The sequence below is a fragment of the Pleurodeles waltl genome, chromosome 5 (assembly GCF_031143425.1).
Source record: "Pleurodeles waltl isolate 20211129_DDA chromosome 5, aPleWal1.hap1.20221129, whole genome shotgun sequence".
In the NCBI taxonomy this organism is placed as follows: Eukaryota; Metazoa; Chordata; class Amphibia; order Caudata; family Salamandridae; genus Pleurodeles; species Pleurodeles waltl.
Window position 1 is genome coordinate 107,390,852 of NC_090444.1, and position 17,897 is coordinate 107,408,748.

Genomic DNA, 17,897 nt, shown 5'->3' on the forward strand with positions numbered 1-17,897 from the left:
GACAATTTAGGTTGTGTTGTGACTTACCCTGACTAGAATTGTGGTCCATACTTGGACAGGCTGTATACCTCAGCCAACTTGAGACTGCAATTTCTAACACTGGTGGTCAGTGGTGAGGATAGGACTTGTGTTTGTGCACTGCCATACAGCAGCTAGGTGTATACTACCCATCCATATTCAAGACCACTTCACATTTTTCTTCTGCAATTTTCCCTGCTTTGTATTCTTGGATCTATCCTGTACATCATGTCTCTGGTTCTGCAAGTGGAGCCATGGAGTTTGAGCTGGGCAAGCTGAGGTTTATACAGTTAACAGCTGAAAGAGCTTTAATCTCAAAGAAGGAACTACTTCTGGTTCACAAACTGAGTCTAAAAGAGCTGGACATCCAGGCCAGGCATTCTGAGTCCAACAGTGATGGTGGCAGCATACATATAGTACCTGATGGAGATAAGAAGGTTTGTTTACCCAAGGACCTGATGCCATGTAATGTGATGGGTCTTGGCATTGATAAGTGATCCTCTGCTTATAAAGGTGCACTGAAGGTACACAGGGTTCCTGAGGAGCACTGGGTGGGGGGGGGGTGGGTCATTGGAAACACATGCCAACAGTTGGGAGGGATAAACTACTAACATTAGAGGTTGGGGACCAAGTACACTTCCATGAAAACTATCTTACTTGCCAAATTTGGAGTGAACCCTGAGACGTATCGCAAAAGATTCAGGGACAGTCAGAAGCTCCCCAACCACTGCTGGATAGATTTAGTTGATTACTACAGTAAGACATTGAATGGCTGAGTGAGGGACATCACAATTAATTATTATGCTCAGTTGTACAATTTAATCATAAGAGAACACATGCTGAGTTTTACAGAGTTGTGCCAGCACCTAGTGGAGAGTAAGCCGACTGACCCCAGGAAGCTTGCTGAGGAGTCAGACGTATGGTCTAGCATCAGAGTGTCCAAAAAGGTAGCTGGGGGATGCCCACAAAGGGGGTCAGGGTTCCCAAAAGAAGAAAGAGGATGGAGAAAAACTTAAAAAGAAGGAGTCTACCAAAGGCACCCAACACAATACTCAAGGGAGTAGTGGTAACCAGTCCTAGTCTGATAATAAAAGGAAGAGTTTATTTGACCATAAGGCAGGGAGGTTTGTACTGCAATGTACAGAGTAAGTATGGTCACTCTGAGAGCGATTTCAAATGTCCCAAGAGGGTACAGCCCCCCCCACCAGTAAGCAGGCATCTGGGTTGGTGAGTGTAGTGCATGGGGAGGAGTCAGTGTCAGCTAGTTTTGGGGAAGAGATAGACGGAACCCTGTAATCCCTAGGGGTTAGAGAGATGGTGCCTAAAGCTCAAATATCTGCAAATACTTCAAAGTATAGGCAGTAGGTCACCATTAACGGGCAAATGGTGGAGGCTCTGCGAGACACAGGAACCAGCATGACAACTGTCAAGTGTCATCTGGTGTCTGCAGAGCAGGTCCTACTGAACACATTTAACCATGTCACAGTTGCTCTATAATCAAGAGAGCCCTCTACCGGTGGCTCTAGTTCCCTTTGAGTTGGGGACCTTCTTCTAGAAGTTGCTGTGAACCCCACCATGCCTGTAGATTTTCTGTTAGGCGACGAGCGTGAGCATACTACCCGGAGGGAGGTAGAGCTCAGTTCTCACTTGGTGATGATGGGATTGCCTGAATGGATTTGCCTGACCACACGAGCCATGGTGGCCAGAAAAGGAAGTCAATGAAGCCTGGAGCCTGAGACAATGGCCCAGACAGCTGGCAAGGAAAGGAGAAAGGGACATGGGAAACATGTCCCTCATGTTCATATAGGGGAGGTAGATGGGGTGTCTGAGGAGGAGGCCCCTGAGCCAACTGTGCAAAACATTGGCACCCTCTGTGACCTATCTGAGCTTGCCAGCTGTCAGGTTGGCCCACCAGGGAAGAATTCTGTCAAGGGCAGAAGAAGTGTCCCACTCTTTACATACAGCATGTAAAGCCTCTGGGGACCACCTAATCTACTGGGAGAATGATCTCCTCTACAGTGAGCCTAAGGTTCCTGGGGCTGGGTTAGCCCGGGTGCCCGTGGTCCCCCAATGCTACTTGACCATCTTACTGGGCCTGTCTCATGACATACCCCTGGCAGTACATTTAGGGCAAGACATTACCTTTGCCAGGCTTGTCACCCACTTTTATTGGCCCTGAATGTAGACAGCCTCAGATGATTATCTGCCAGTGGAAAATCAGGTAAAAGACACAAAGTGCCCCCAATTCCACTAACAGTGCTGGCACCCCTTTTGAAAGGGTAGACATTGACCTATGGATTCCAAGACAGCCCTCGCCAACAGGTTCATCCAGGTCTTGGTGGATCATGCCACCCAGTACCCAGAGGCAATCCCTCTGAAGTCAGTGACTGCACCCATATTGTCGAGGGCTTTCATAGGGATCTTAACTTGTTTTGGGTTCCTCAAGGAGGTATTGTCAGACAGAGATCCTAACTTCATGTCAGCGTACATGACATCTATGTGGGATAAGTATGGTGTTTCTTACAAGTTCACCACACCCTACCATTCCCAAACCAATGGTCTCATTGAAAAATTCAACAAGACCACGAAGGGCATGACTGTGGGCCTACCTGAACCAATGAGGCGTAAGTGGGATGTCATCCTGCCATGCCTTCTATTTACCTACAGGGAGATGCCACAGAAAGGAGTAGGGTTCAGTCCCCTTGAACTCCTCTACGGACATCCTGTTAGGGGACTTCTTGGCCTTGTCAAGAAGAGGTGGGAGAAAGCTCCCAAGAACCCTCCCCACAGGATATGGTCAGCTACATGCTGGCCTTTCGCAACCAGATATACTGCTTCTGGAAAAAGGATAAAAGCAATCTAGAGGCCATCCAAGAGGTGATGAAACTCTGGTATGACCAGAAGGCCACCCTGGTAACATTTCAGCCTGGCCAAAAGGTGTAAGCTATGACACCAGTAGAGCCTCAAGCTCTCCAGAACTGCTGGTCTGGCCCCTATGAGATCAAAGAGCAGAAGGGGGAGGCCATCTACTTGGTAGACCGCCAAACCAAGGTAAGCCCCCTAAGGGTGCTCCATGTGAACCGATTGAAGCCTCACTTTGAGAGGTTTGAAGTTAGCATGCTCCTAGTGTCAGACGAGGGAGTGGAAGAGGAGAGTGAAGCCCTCCCTGACCCCCTCTCTGCCCAGGAACATGATGGGTCAGAGGAGGGGGTAAACCTCTCTGCCAACCTGTCCCCAGAGCAGCAAGATGACTGTTATCAGTTGATGAGACAGCTTGCATCACTGTTTTTGCTCACCCTGGGACTCACGCATCTGTGCGTACCTGGCGTTGACACAGGAGACAGCCCTTCAGTAAAGAACAAAATGTACAAGTTGTGAAATAGGGTGAGAGCCAGCAACCAGGAGGAGGTCACCAAGATGCTAGCTATAAGGGTGATTGATCCCTCTCAAAAGTCCCTGGCCCAGCCCTGTGATGCTAGTACCCAAGGCATCTCCACCGAGTGACAAAACAGAACTTCAGTTCTGTGTGGACTACAGAGGCCCCAACTCTGTTACCAAGACTGACGCACACCACATCCCCTGAGATGATAAGCTCATTGACAGGCAGGGCACTGCCAAATTCCTCAGTACCTTTCACTTGACTTCAGATCACTCTGACTGAGGGGGACCCAAAAGAGGACAGGATTTGTAACCCCGAGGGTCATTACGAATTCCGAGTGATGCCTTTTGGTTTGAAGAATGCCCCTGCTACCTTCCAACGGTTGGTTACCAAGGTCCTGTCTGGAAAGGAGGCTTTCTGTACCACCTACTTAGACAAAATTGCTGTCCACAGTTCCAGCTGGGAGGAACACCTGCACCACCTTCACATGGTGCTGCAGGCCCTGAAATAGGCAGACTTGACAATCAGGGCAAGCAAGTGCCAGATTGGGCAAGGTTCCATGGTGTATTTAGGACACCTGGTAGGTGGAGGCAAGGTGCAGCCTCTCCAGGCCAAGATTAGCCTGAATTGGTGACTCACTCAAGGAAGCCATGTGCATAGCACCTTTAATCAGGGACCCTGGTTTCTCAAAAGAATTCATCATGCAAACAAATGCTTCAGAGCACGGCATAGGGGCAATGTTAGCACAGCTAAATGCGTAAGGCCTAGACCTACTGGTAACCTTCATTCAATCAATCATATCAATCATAATTTATAGAGTGCAACACGTAAGGGTCATAAGGCACTGTGGGGGGTCGGTCCACTGTGCTTCAGTCAAAGAGCCAGGACTTGAGGTCCTTCCTGAATTGAGGTAACGATGGTGACTGCCTGATGTGGAGAGGCAAAGTGGTCCAGCTTTTTGTCATGAGGTAGGTGAAGGATCTTCCTCCAGCCGGGGTCTTCCGTATATGAGGTATGATGTCTAGTGCCTGTTGAGGGGAGCAGAGAGGTCTGACGTGGGAGTGGAAGGTGATGCGGTGGTTGAGGTAGGTGGGTCCTAGGTCATGGAGAGCCTTGTAAGCGTGGACGAGGAGTTTGAACTTGACCCTTTTCTTGATGGGAAGCCAGTGGAGGTGTGTAAGGTGTCTGGTGATGTGTTTGCGGCAAGGGACATCCAGGATGAGTTTGGCAGAGGCATTTTGGATGTGCTGTAGTTTCTTTAGGTTCTTCTGGGTGGTGTCGGCATAGAGGGCGTTGCCATAGTCAAATCTGCAGATGACCAGGGCGTGGGTTACGATTTTGTGACAGTCGTTAGGAATCTATTTGAAGATCTTACTGATAAGTCGGAGTGTGTGAAAGCAGGAGGATGTGACCGAGTTGACTCGGCGGGTCATGGTGAGCGATCAATCCAGGATGAAGCCAAGGTTGCATGCATGGTTTGTAAGTGGGGGAGGGGAACATGTTAGACCTGACAGCCTTAGGGTCATCTTCCCCCAACTTTTTGCCTGCCTCTCTTCCCTTTTCTGACCCTGTTTTCACTGTTTTTTGGACTCTGTGCACTTTATCACTACTGACCAATGCTAAAGAGTGTGTGCTCTCTCTCCTAAACATGGTAGTATTGGCGCATACCCAATTGGCAAATTTAATTTACTTATAAGTCCCTCGTAGAGTGAACTACCAGTGCACAGAGCTAGTAAATTGAATGCTACTCATGGTTCTGCAGCACTGGTTGTGACACCCACAGAAGTAGCTCTTAACCATGTCTCTGGCCTGCCATTGCAGAGCCTGTGTGTGCAGTTTCACTACCTACTTGACCTGGCATTTAAAACTCCTTGCCAAGGCTTACACTTGCCTATTATTACATATAGGTCACCCCTAAGTTAGACTCTATGTGACACATGGCAGGGTGAAGCGTATTTAAAAGGCAGGACATGTATATGTTTGACATGTCCTGAGAGTGAAAAATCCCAAAGTCGTTTTTCACTCATGTGAGGGATACTCCTTTAATAGGCCAGCATTGGGAATCCCTTAAGGTACTTTTAAGCCGTCATTCCTGTTCAGAAAAGAGTAGCTGAATCGTGTTTCATATCTTTGGAATGGTCATTGTTGGAAAATGGGTTATTGGTAGGGCAGGTAGGTACCTACACCTAGCAACAAGCCACTAACCTCCACATAGGTACAGTTAGGTCTCAGTAAATTAATCCCAGCTCAACCCTTGGTAGCTTGGCAACGAGCGTCAAGGCTTAACTTAGGAGACAAAGGCCCTCATTCTGACCTTGGCGGGCGGCGGAGGCCGCCCGCCAAAGTCCCGCCGTCAGGTTACCGTTCCGCGGTTGAAAGACCGCGGCGGTAATTCTGACTTTCCCGCTGGGCTGGCGGGCGGTCGCCTTCAGACCGCCAGCCAGCCCAGCGGGAAAGAGGCTTCCACGATGAAGCCGGCTCGGAATCGAGCCGGCGGAGTGGAAGCTGTGCGACGGGTGCAGTTGCACCCGTCGCGTATTTCACTGTCTGCGCAGCAGACAGTGAAATACATGTAGGGGCCCTCTTACGGGGGCCCCTGCAATGCCCATGCCAGTGGCATGGGCACTGCAGGGGCCCCCAGGGGCCCCGCAACCCCCCCTACCGCCATCCGGATCTCGGCGGTCCGACCGCCGGGATCTGGATGGCGGTAGGGGGGGTCGGAATCCCCGCGGCGGTGCAGCAAGCTGCGCCGCCGCGGAGGATTCAATGGGGCCGCGGTACACTGGCGGGACCCCGCCAGTGGTGCCGGTCCGACCGCGGCTTTACCGCCGCGGTCGGAATCCCCATTGGAGCACCGCCGGCCTGTCGGCGGTGCTCCCGCGGTCCTCCGCCCTGGCGGTCAAAGACCGCCAGGGTCAGAATGACCACCAAAGTGTAAAGCATTCAAATATCACAAAACAGTAATTAAATAAAACACTGGAAACAGTTTAAAAATCCAAAACCAATTTATAAAAATAGTTTATATTTTAATCTTTAAAATGACACAAAAACGATTAAAATCGGTTCAGGGGAACCGGAGATATTAATTTTTAAAGAATTATTACTTTTCTAGAGCTTAGAAACAAAAAGCGCCAATCGGGTCATCTGGTTGCACCTCGACCGGGGCAAAGTCAAACTTTCAGGCCGACCGCGATGGAGCCCTGCTCGGCTACAGGTCGCGGGAGGCCTCGGTTAAAAAGTTACCTTCTGACTTAGTCTTTATTTTGAAGTTTTTCTTCACCGGGACGAACCTGCCAGTTGAATCCGACCTCCTGGAGCCCTTGTCCGGATACGCGATGTGGGTTTCCTCGGTGGAGACTTTTACCTTCGGACTTAGTCGTTTTTTCGAGATGAAAATCCTTCGACCGGGGTAAACCTGGATCTTGATCCGACGTCCATGGAGCCCTTCTCGGATACGATGGCTGGGAGGTCCCGGTCAACTTTTTACGTTCGGACTTAGTCTCTTTTTTGGATGTTTTTCTTTACCGGGACGAACCACGAAGTCAGGCCGGGTCGCGGTTGAGGCAAGCCGGCCAGAATTTCCGCGGCGGGTCGGTCCCTCTCTGGAGCTTTTTTCCAAAAATTCTCAAATCTTTTCCAAACTTCTGGGGCTTCACCCAGATGTTCTTTTAAGGTTCTTTTGGGGTCCACAGCTCACCCCAAGGGTCCAGAAGTTCTGTGATGGTCCTTGGGGGGTGCGGACTTCAACTCCCAGAATGCACCTGGCGCAAACTCCTTTTTGGCCACTGGACAGTGGTCAGCTGGTCGCTTTCTTCAGGAGTTGGTGCAGGGGACTCTGGTTAGCAATTTTTCACCTGTAGCAAACAGGGAGTCCCTCCTTGAACCAGTTGAAGCCAGGCAAAGTCCTTCTTGTGGTGAAGCCCAAGTGTGCAGCTGGTGCAGTCCTTCTGAGTGCAGGGTCCAGGTGCAGGCCAGGGGTCCAGCAGGGCAGTCCTTCTTCTTCTTTAGTTCCTTTCTTGTTGAATTCTGGAGGGGATCTGAGGTGTGGGTGCAGGTCTGCCAGTTTTATCCTTGCTCCTGGGTGAAAAGCAGGGGGGCCCTGGTTCTCCAATCAGGGACAGGGTCGTCCCCCTGTGATGACCACTTCCTGGGAAGTGTGGCAAAAATCCATCCCAGAAGGCAACAGTCTCTAAAAATCCAACATGGATGAATCTGATTTTTGGAGGTTACATCTGGCTGAGCCCACCCACTGGTGTGGCTAAAAATCATAAACACACCCCTCTCCTGCCCTCTCCTAATCTAATCAAGGGGGCACCTAATTGTCTGGGGTTGCAGGATGTGGGGTATTGCTGGGTGCTCCAGATGTCCTTCTCTGCCTTTGAAGACCAGTTTGGCAGCCCTCCCCCTTCCTGCCTCACCATCTGCTGAGGGGATATTCTCTCCCCCAAGCACATTCCTTTGTGTGAAGCCAGGCCACTTCACACCTCATTAAGGCAGCCTGGCAGAAGCTGCTGCAGGCTGGCCAATCAGAGCACAGCAGCAAAAACAATGCAGAGCTGAAATTGGCAACTTTTTAGGTAAAGTCTAAACTTTTTACCTGGACAAGTTATATTAAATCCAACAACTGGAAGTTGTGGGATTTATTACAACAATCAATTTGATACCAAATTCTTGGTATGTAACATTTAAGGAGACTTTAAAATTTAAAATAAAGTCTGCCCATTCTAGCCTATGAAGGCCATTTACTTCAATGAAGGAAAAACGAATTTGGCTGTTTTTACCTCACCAGGGCTTATAAATCTATTTTTATAAAGTCCCTGCTTATAGTTACATGGCACCCAGCCCTAGGGGCACATAGGGCACACCTTAGGGGTGACTTATATGTAAAAATAAGGTAGTTTAAGACTTTGGAAGTACCTTTAATTCCAAAGTCGAATTTGCATATAACTTTAATTTAAAAGCAGCCAGCAAGGCAGGCTTGCTTTTAAAATGACACTGGGCACCTCAGCAATGCACCTAGGTGTGCACCACCTATGCTGTGGTCCCTAAACCTACATGCCCTACCATATACTAGGGACTTATAGGTAGGTTAACTTAGCCACTTATAATTAGCCTAATTTGCATATCCATTTTACACAGAGCACAGGCCCTGGGACTGGTTAGCAGTACCCAGGACACCTTTAAAGTCAGGAAAACACCAGCAAAAAGTGGAAAATGGGGGCAAAAAGTTATGGGGCCTCTGCAATCAGCCCTGTTTTCTCACAGTCATGACAAATCCTCTTTACTGGTAAGGTTGGATTTAGCATCACTATTTTAGAAATACCACTTTTAGAAAGTGGACATTTCTCTGCTCTTACTGGTTTGTGTGTCTTACAGCTTGTTTTCAATACACACCTGGACAATTGACAGTTACACTTTGTGAATTCCCTCCAGACAGCCACAAACATAGGAAAGTTATATGTGGCTGAGCACCCATCCACACACATCTGTATTTTGATGGCCCTTCCTGGGCTGGTAGGGAGGAAGGGACCCCACTTACATTTCAAAGGAGTAGTGACCTCACCCCACATAAAAGACTGAAAATCCCCCCACAGAAAGTCTGGCAGACAGGACAGGGTTGAAAGGAATACTATTGTATTTCTAAAGACTCTTTGAAGTCTCCCCCACTTCAAAGGCATTTTTGGGTATACGTACTGGATCTCTAACCACACCCCCCAAAAAACAGACAGTTCTGTACCCCTGGCAAAGGACTGTGTGATGCACAAGTTACTCAACTGGACATTTTTTCTAGAAGGAAAGCTGCCTGCTTGTTGCCTTGCCCCCTGCTACTGCCAGACTCTGCTGGAAGGAATCCTCCTTCCCTCTAAAGTGAACCTCAAGGGCTTGTTGGCTTGACCCCTGTTCTCCGAAGTCTCAGGGCCATCAAAGACTTGTAAGTCCCCTGTGGGGCTCGGCTCTATGATAAGTCCGGTATTGTCCTGCATCTACATGGCTCGTGAGTCGGTCCACCATCTGGTGCTGCTCACCTCTGAGTGCTTTGCTGGGATCTAGTGCCAACAACTCTGCTGTGAACAAGAGCGAGTTAAAGATCAAGTGCATTTGCCATGAGAATGCCTCCTGCATCTGTAATCTCTGGTGCCACAGCGCAAAGAGAGACTTTTTGCTGTGCTGCCATCCCGGGTTGCCTAGATGACGGCAATCAGCATGTCATAGCCACCCGACCCATGAGGGACGCCAGTGCCAGGCACCAATATCAAAGAAAGCAACATAAGCCCCATCAGCTCTAGAAAGGTTCTAATTTCCCCAACCTCGAATGAGAGGTCTATACGCACACCTGCACACTTACAGGCCACCAACTTTCCTGCATGGACCAGTCTTGTTGGACCAATGCCTACAGACAGCTGTCATGTGCACCAATCTATCCCTGATTGGAATCGAGGACACTTTGAAACCTGCATTTTGCACTGTGATTCCCTCATACATGACATATCATAACTGGAGGAGTATTTATTGAATTTTTATCATTTTTGGTCTTACATTACCGAGATAATTATCTACTATTTTTCTACACTGGTGTGCGGTTGTTTTGTGGTGTGTTCACTGCGTTATGGTGTGAGGTATTGCACAAATACTTTACACATTGCCTTCTAACTTAGTCCTGTGTGCTCTGTGCCAAGCTACCCAAGGGGGAACACAGGATAATTTAGGTTGTGTAGTGGCTTACCCTGAATAGAATTGTGGTCCATACTTGGACAAGGTGTATACCTCTGTTATCTAGAGACCGTGATTTCTAACAATGGCCCTTTATTGCTACTTTTAAAAGTCTATAGAAGTGTGGGGTTGTTCCATCTTGGCTCCATTGTTACCCCTACAAAATGATTCTTTGGGGGGAGTTTGTAATCTCCTAAAATGCATGTCTCTGCATTTATAATGGTGGAAGAGTAAAAGAAATTCGTAATATTGCATCCATCAATCCAACTCCAATTTGGGATATTTTGGTGCTGTTTTGATGTTTCAGTGTGCAGCCAGGGACTGACAGATGAATGTGATGCGGCCCTTAGCTTCTCAGGAAAGTGCAGGATGGGTGAATATTAGTGAAGTATGTGCCACTCATAGCATTTTAACCTGTCTCAAACTAGATTCTGGGACAAAAAGTTAGCAGATGATTACATTTACAAATATTTATTTGACACATAGGGGTAGATTTAAGTAAAGTGGCGCTGCACCCTTTATCGCCCACTTACCACCACCATGAGTGTGCCACATTTAAAATACGGCACACCATGGCACAGGGAAAGGGGCAGTAGCGTCATTTTTAGCACCAAAATGTTGGGGCCCATTACAAATAATGGCATGCCTCCTTTTAACGCCTGCTCTGAGCAGTCTTAGGCTTATCAGAGTGGAGTGTGAGACATCTTCAAATACACACAGTCAATAACTGAGACACACGACTCAAGAAGGAGATCCACACCAATTTACAGGAACATTCATTTGCAATGCAATGGGTCTTGCGTTTACTCGAGTTAAAGCTATTAGCGTTGTAAACTCCTAACCAGACTTTTCTTGCCACATAAACTGTAAAGTAAAACAGTTTCACATAAGCAAGCCGACGCCCACCATGAGCGCAAAGCAAACACAAAAAAGGAAACAGAAGTCCACTTGCAGTGAAACTTATCAGCAAAAGTGCAAATATCCATGTAACAGGGTCAATGTCATTGGAACACATTTTTAGTGTTCTACCGAAAAAAAAGGCAAAGAGTGAAACAAAGCAGCATTTACTAAAATATCAAAGGGGCTGGTCCATCTAAAACTGATAGCATACATGTGTACATGGACAAAGAACAGGGAAATGCTCAATAAAATTCCTGAAATACTGGATTTATTACAGGGTACAAAATCTTATGTTATGAAAATAAAAGTGTATCTTTGCATGGGCACAGAATAGTTTAACATAAGAATGGATGCAGGAAAATGAAGCGCTTGGTGTCCCTGCCACTTGAGAATGCTACAGTCATGTCTCTGCCTGGGCCTGGGTGTGGCTAATGGACAGGGCAGGCTCATGCATTGTAAAGATTAATAGGACCACCATGGGACAGAGTGGAAGAGTCCTGGTTCTCCAAAATATGTACTGGTGGGCCCACTGGCACCTCCAGCGCAATGTAACCACTGTGTTAAGCAGAGGGCACTGTATGACCATAAATATGTGTTGGTGGGTAGTTATAATGTAAGGTTGCATTTTAAGGTGTGGGTTAGCATAGGGTCAGTATGCTTACTCTTGAATCTATTTTACTTAATGTAGTGGTAATCTCTGAAGTGGTAATCTCATCAATGGTAATCCCTGCAGTGGTAATCTTAGTCGTGGTAATCACAGTAGTGGTAATCTCAGCAGTGGTAATCCCTGCAGTGGTAACCTCAGAGGTAGTAATCACAGTAGTGGCATTATCTGTAGTGGTAATCTCAGTGGTGGTAATGACTTCAGTGGTAATCTCAGCAGTGATAATCCTAGGAGTAGTAATCTCAGAGGTAGTAAACCCAGTAGTGGTAATCTCAGCAGTGGTAAACCCTGCAGTGATAATTTCAACTGTGGTAATCTCATCAGAGGTAATCCCTGCACTGGTAATCTTGGAGGTAGTAATCACAGTAGTGGTAACCTCAGCAGTGGTAACCCCTGCAGGGGTAATCTCAGAGGTAGTAATCACAGGAGTGGTAATATCAGCAGTGGTAATCTCAAAGTTAGTAATCACAGTAGTGGTAGTATCAGCAGTGGTAATCTCAGAGTTAGTAATCACAGTAGTGGTAATCTCAGCAGTGGTAATTCCTGCAGTGGTACTCCCAGAGGTAGTAATCACAGTAGTGGTAATTCAGCAGCGGCAATCCCTGCAGTGGTAATCTCAGTGGTAGTAATCACAGTAGTGGTAATCTCAGCAGTGGTAATCCCTGCAGTGGTAATCTTCGAGGTAGTAATCACAGTAGTGGTAATATCAATAGTGGTAATCTCAGTGGAAGATTAACATCAGTGGTAATCTCAGCAGTGGTAATCTCAGAGGTAGTAATCACAGTAGTGGTAACCTCAGCAGTGGTAAACCTTGCAGGCGTAATCTCAGAGGTAGTAATCACAGTAGTGGCTATCTCAGCAGTGGTAATTCCTGAGGTGGTACTCTCAGAGGTAGTAATCACAGTAGTGGTAATTCAGCAGTGGAATCCCTGCAGTGGTAACCTCAGCAGGAGTAATCGCAGTAATGGTAATCTCAGCAGTGGTACTCCCTGCAGTCATAATCTCAGAGGTAGTAATCACAGTGGTGGTAATAGTAATAGTGGTAATTGCTGCAGTGGTAATTTCAAAGGTGGTAATCTCAGCAGAGGTAATCTTTGCACTGGTATTCTCAGAGGTAGTAATCACAGTAGTGGTAACCTCAGGAATGGTAATCCCTGCAGTGGCAATCTCAGTGGGCTCATTTCAATGTAGTAGATTCTATGTAGCAGTATATGCGCTCCATTGTAGTTTAGGTGGTGACATACAACCCTTCGTGCTGGGTCCTCGGTCTGATATGTTAATTGCATTTGTGTCTGATTAACGCTCAAACATTTTCTGTTTATAACACGCTTTCCTGAAGAACGTGTTTTAAACCACTTCCTTCTCAGAGAGAAAAACAGCACAGCGCATTCCTGAGGGGCACAATCCTCATCTAAAGGTAAACATCTTCATTTGTTTAGTTTTTACTCAGCAGACTAGGGCCTTATAAAACAATGGGACTCTGATAGAATCTATTTCACAAGCAATTGCAATGCAATGTGTCTCGCGTTTAGTCGAGTTAAAGCTATTAGCTTATAAACGCCTAACCAGACTTTTCTTGCCACATAAACTGAAAAGTAAAACAGTTTCCCATAAGTGAGCCGACGGCCACCATGAGCGCAAAGCAACCACACGAAAGGGAACAGAAGTCCGCTCGCAGTTAAATTTATCGGCAAAAGTGCAACTCTCCACGTAACTGCAAAAGTGCAGTTATCCATGTAACCAGCAAGAGCTCAAATATTCATGTAACAGGGTCGATGTCTTGAAAAGCACTCGGCTTCTGCCTAGCGAGATCGCTCTGCCTACGAAATAAAAAGAAAAAATAGTGCAGAAACCATATGGATAACATGGAGCCTCGTATGTTTTCAGTAGTTGGCCAGTGCGCTCGAGACGGGCTAAACACCAGAGTCATGACATATGCATGCCTTCCACTAATGAAATCAAGCTAATTTTATCGACGAACCAACTAAACGGAAGGACTTGACATGGGCGTGGTTGAAAGCCCACAAAGAGATAACACCAGGGACGGAGCGCTTTGCGCCCGACCCTAATAAGTATCTATCTATCTATCTATCTATCTATCTATCTATCTATCTATCTATCTATCTATCTATCTATCTATCTATCTATCTATATGTATATATATAGATATATGTAGATAGATTTATACATATATATATATGTGTGTGTGTGTGTGTATATATATATATATATATATATATATATATATGTATATATATATATATATATATATATATATATATATATAAAATCTTTACTGTTTTGAAAAGTCAACAGTGCAATTTTTGGAAGCTGCAATGTTATCCAATGGAGGTAAAACAAAGATGGCAAAACAAGTACCATACAGCAACTTATGGGACCAATCTCCTGGACTTAAGGTAAGTATTGGGCAAGGGTCAGGACCACACCACAAGGTCACACTGGGCGGGACTGGGGCGGCCGGGTGCAGAGGAGCAGTGGGCAAAACTGTAAATGTTCGTGAGTTGAAATTTGAATACAGACTTAACACTATCACAGGGGTGAGGATGTAGGCTAACTGTGAGTTGGAATTGTGGAGCCAGGTTCTAATTCCAGCATTGGCTGAACATCCTGTGATTCTAAACAAATCACTTACTCTACACATACTTAAAAATTCATCTTACCTTGTGTTGTATAATTGGCATCATGTAAAGCACTCCGATGACCTATGACAAAGTTTGTGTGAACTGCAAAAATAAATAGGAAAAAAAAAACAAAGGTTGACAGTTTGCCTGGCCCAATACTACTTATACGACTCTATCGAGAATCCACTCCAGGAAATGACTCAGTCCATTTACGAAATATGGATTCACATGTCTCTGGCAGTCAAGAGTGAGCGTTCCTTATAAAAAGCATCAATGAAATCTTATCACCTCCCCAAACTTTGGAAGGTGTTACTACAGCCCCAAACTGACTTCCAATCCTGGAAATAGCTCTGGGGAAAATTAAAAAAGTCTTCCCTTCTCTTTACCCCAGATTCGGAAATCCCTCCTCTTTACTTGTAGCTTCTGAGAAAAATTCGGACAATCCTTCACAGATTCAGTCCTTGTGTGTTCTGTGTCATTTATATTTTTATGCACACAATTACCTTTATTCTACCAAGCCTCACTAAAGAAACTGTGGCGTGAGTGACTCCTTTTAATATGAAGAGGAGCTATTGGTTTACCACTTAGGCTTTGCGATGGCACAGTTTAAAGCTATATTTGGAAAATACTAAACCTTCCAATCCGCTTATCAGGCCACCTTAACTTAAATTAAGGCAATCAATGCTGTGTTCCCTATTTAAGGCAGTTGCAACAGCTTATGGCTGTTTACGTAGGGCTAAATGAGTAATGAAAGGATGCCCCACTATGACCAAAGCATTAATAGACCTGACGTTACAAATTGATGCTCAGTCAAAGCATCCGAAAAAAGAAAGAAGAGAGACAGCTCACACTTATGGTGCTCTCCAAGTTCATTTGAGCTGACTGAAGAAAAAAAAAATGTGCTTATATTGTGGCGGTAGTGGACATCTTGTATGTGAGTGTCTTCACTTGCTGGCAAAATATCCTGCTTGTCACTGGAAGAAACACTTGGGGCAAGAGTATAAAATATCAACCAGTTCATCTCAACAAGATCTCATTTTGACCTCAAAGTACTTTTGACAACTCCTGGAAGTCCACTAAATCTCCATAACTTGGAGGAATAAGATGATTCGGACTCCTTCATGGACCATACCTTCCAATTCCAACACTGGCAATTTCCAGTGTCACTAAAGAAGAACCTGAAGACATTAAGGGAGCTGATGGTATATCTCTCAACTCGAGGCCTATAGGACAAGAAGCAAAATCTTTAGAGAGGAATATTTTCTGAAGTCTTATGGAAACTCTTCAATTTGATATGGATGATTCTCACTCATTACCAATGGGCACCTCCTGGATGAGGTGCTGTAATACTGTGATAGATTAGCAAATTGTAAACATCTCATTAGCTACACTGTATTGCTGTATTGCAGTGGCATAATGGAACTTGAGGGGGCCCCCCAGCAAAGTACATTTAGGGGCCCCCTCCAGACTCATTTAGTAGCTCCCAGGCCAGGGTACTGTGCTGAGGGCCCCCCTGGAGCTCGGGGGCTCCCTGCACCACAGGGGCTGTAAGGGGCCTTTGTTATGCCTGTGCAGTATTGTTTAAAGGAATGTTATCCAAGGCCGGTGAAACTGGGAGTTCAGCAAGTAAAATGCTTCTCCCTCCAAAGGGCATTAATAGTGTATGCTGAATATGCTGATGTGTTTACGGTTGTGCAATTGTTTTAATTCCAGGGGCATCTTTCCCACACCTCCAAATGTATCCCTTGACAGTGAAGGAAGATGAGGTCCTCAAACAATATTTAAAACAATCTGGAAAAGGGTTTCATCAGGTATTGAACGTCACCAGCAGGGGATCCTATCTTTTTTGTTTCCAAGGCAGTAGGAGAATACTGGTCATGTATTGATTACTGGCAATTTATGTTCATCACTGTCAGGAATTGTTACCCTCCCCCTCTCATTTCTGTTTTATTGGACCAAGTAAAAACCACCAAGATTTTCTCTAAATTGGATCTAACGGGGGTGTACAGCATTGTTAGGATCACAAGAAGAATGAATGAAAAATATCATTCAATATATTGTACTGACATTATAGATATCTACTGATTCCCATTTGGTTATCCTACACCTCTGCTGAGTTCCAACATTTTGACATATTTACATGTTTGCTTGGTGCATGTATGGTTGTTTACAGTGAGAAATTGGGTTATAGGTTGAGGGGGATGAAACCCTCCTTAAGCAACAATCACAATCCTTGTCAGGGTAAGACACTAGCAAACCCCAAATTTACCTGTGCTCAACCTTCTGGTAGCTTGGCACAAAGCAGGGAGGCTTAACTTAGAGGCAATGTGTAAAGTATTTATGCAGCACTTCAAACAGTAGTAAAGTGAAAACACAAGAATAATCCCACACCAATTTAGAAAAATAGAGTATACTTTAATAACACAAATTTAGTCAGTAGAACCAGAGATTTAAAGATTTAAGTGAAAATAGTCCCAAAAAATACAAAGCACCAACTGTAGATATCTTGTCATACAAGATCATGACAAAGTCACTACTTCAGGCTGACCGGGTTGGAGCGTGGACTGGCTGCAGGAACCTAGTTAGACCTGATGAAAAAGAGTACTTTAAATCCTGGTTGTGGGGCATTGTGAGGTCCCACGCCAAGAATGCATTGAGCTACTGATGCAATGCATTGATTCTGAGGAGCTGCAGTGCGAGGTCCTGTGTCATCCTTGGCATCCCATTCATCAGGGCTTGCAATGTGAAGTCCGGGGTTGACGATGCATCACTCAGTTAAGGCGATGTGTTGGTTCTGAAGAGCTGCGAGTCAAGAACATGCATCGCTGTCGAGTCTGCTGGCGGCAACAAATTTTCCATGTGAGTTCCTGCATCAGGGAAGCTTTGCATGGTGGCAGTTTTGATGCGGGCTACGAGGTCGATGCAAAGTCCTTGCGTTGAGAGAATTCTTGCAGCAGAGACAATGGGTAGGTTATGTTCGGGTTTGTGCCATGCAGCCAAAGAGATGCGTTGGTTCTGCTGGAGCTGACAGAGCACCTTCAGACCCACTTCCAAGGGCCCAGGATTGGACAGGCGCCACCTGACAGGGTAGGGCTTACAGACAACAGAGCCCAGGTGCTGGGTTCAAATTTGGTGGAGTCTTTTGTCCCTGAGGCTCCATTCAGAAGACCAGCCAACTTGGGGTCCTGGGTTCAACTGGTTTAACAGATGCAAATCCAGTCCTCTCACCTAGGCAATAGGAGAGCAGGCAAATGTCAGCACAGCAAGGCAGCAATGCTTCAGCTCAGCAGTCCAGCAGAGTGGCAGTCCTTTCAGCAGCACAGGAGTCCTTCTTCCTTGCATAGTCTCCACAGGTCCAGAAGTCCACAGGCTTCCTGTCTTCCCTATCATTGCTCCAGACTAACTACAGGGGGTATCCATCCCTTTGTGTTGAGGCAGGACAAAGCCTATTTAAGTATAAGTTTTGCTGTGCTCAGCTCCGCCCTACCATCTTGTCAGTGATGGCCCATCCATGCACACCTACGTTCTCTATTGTGAGTGGCTGTCTAGGAGGAATACACAAAGCCCAATTGTCAGCTACACT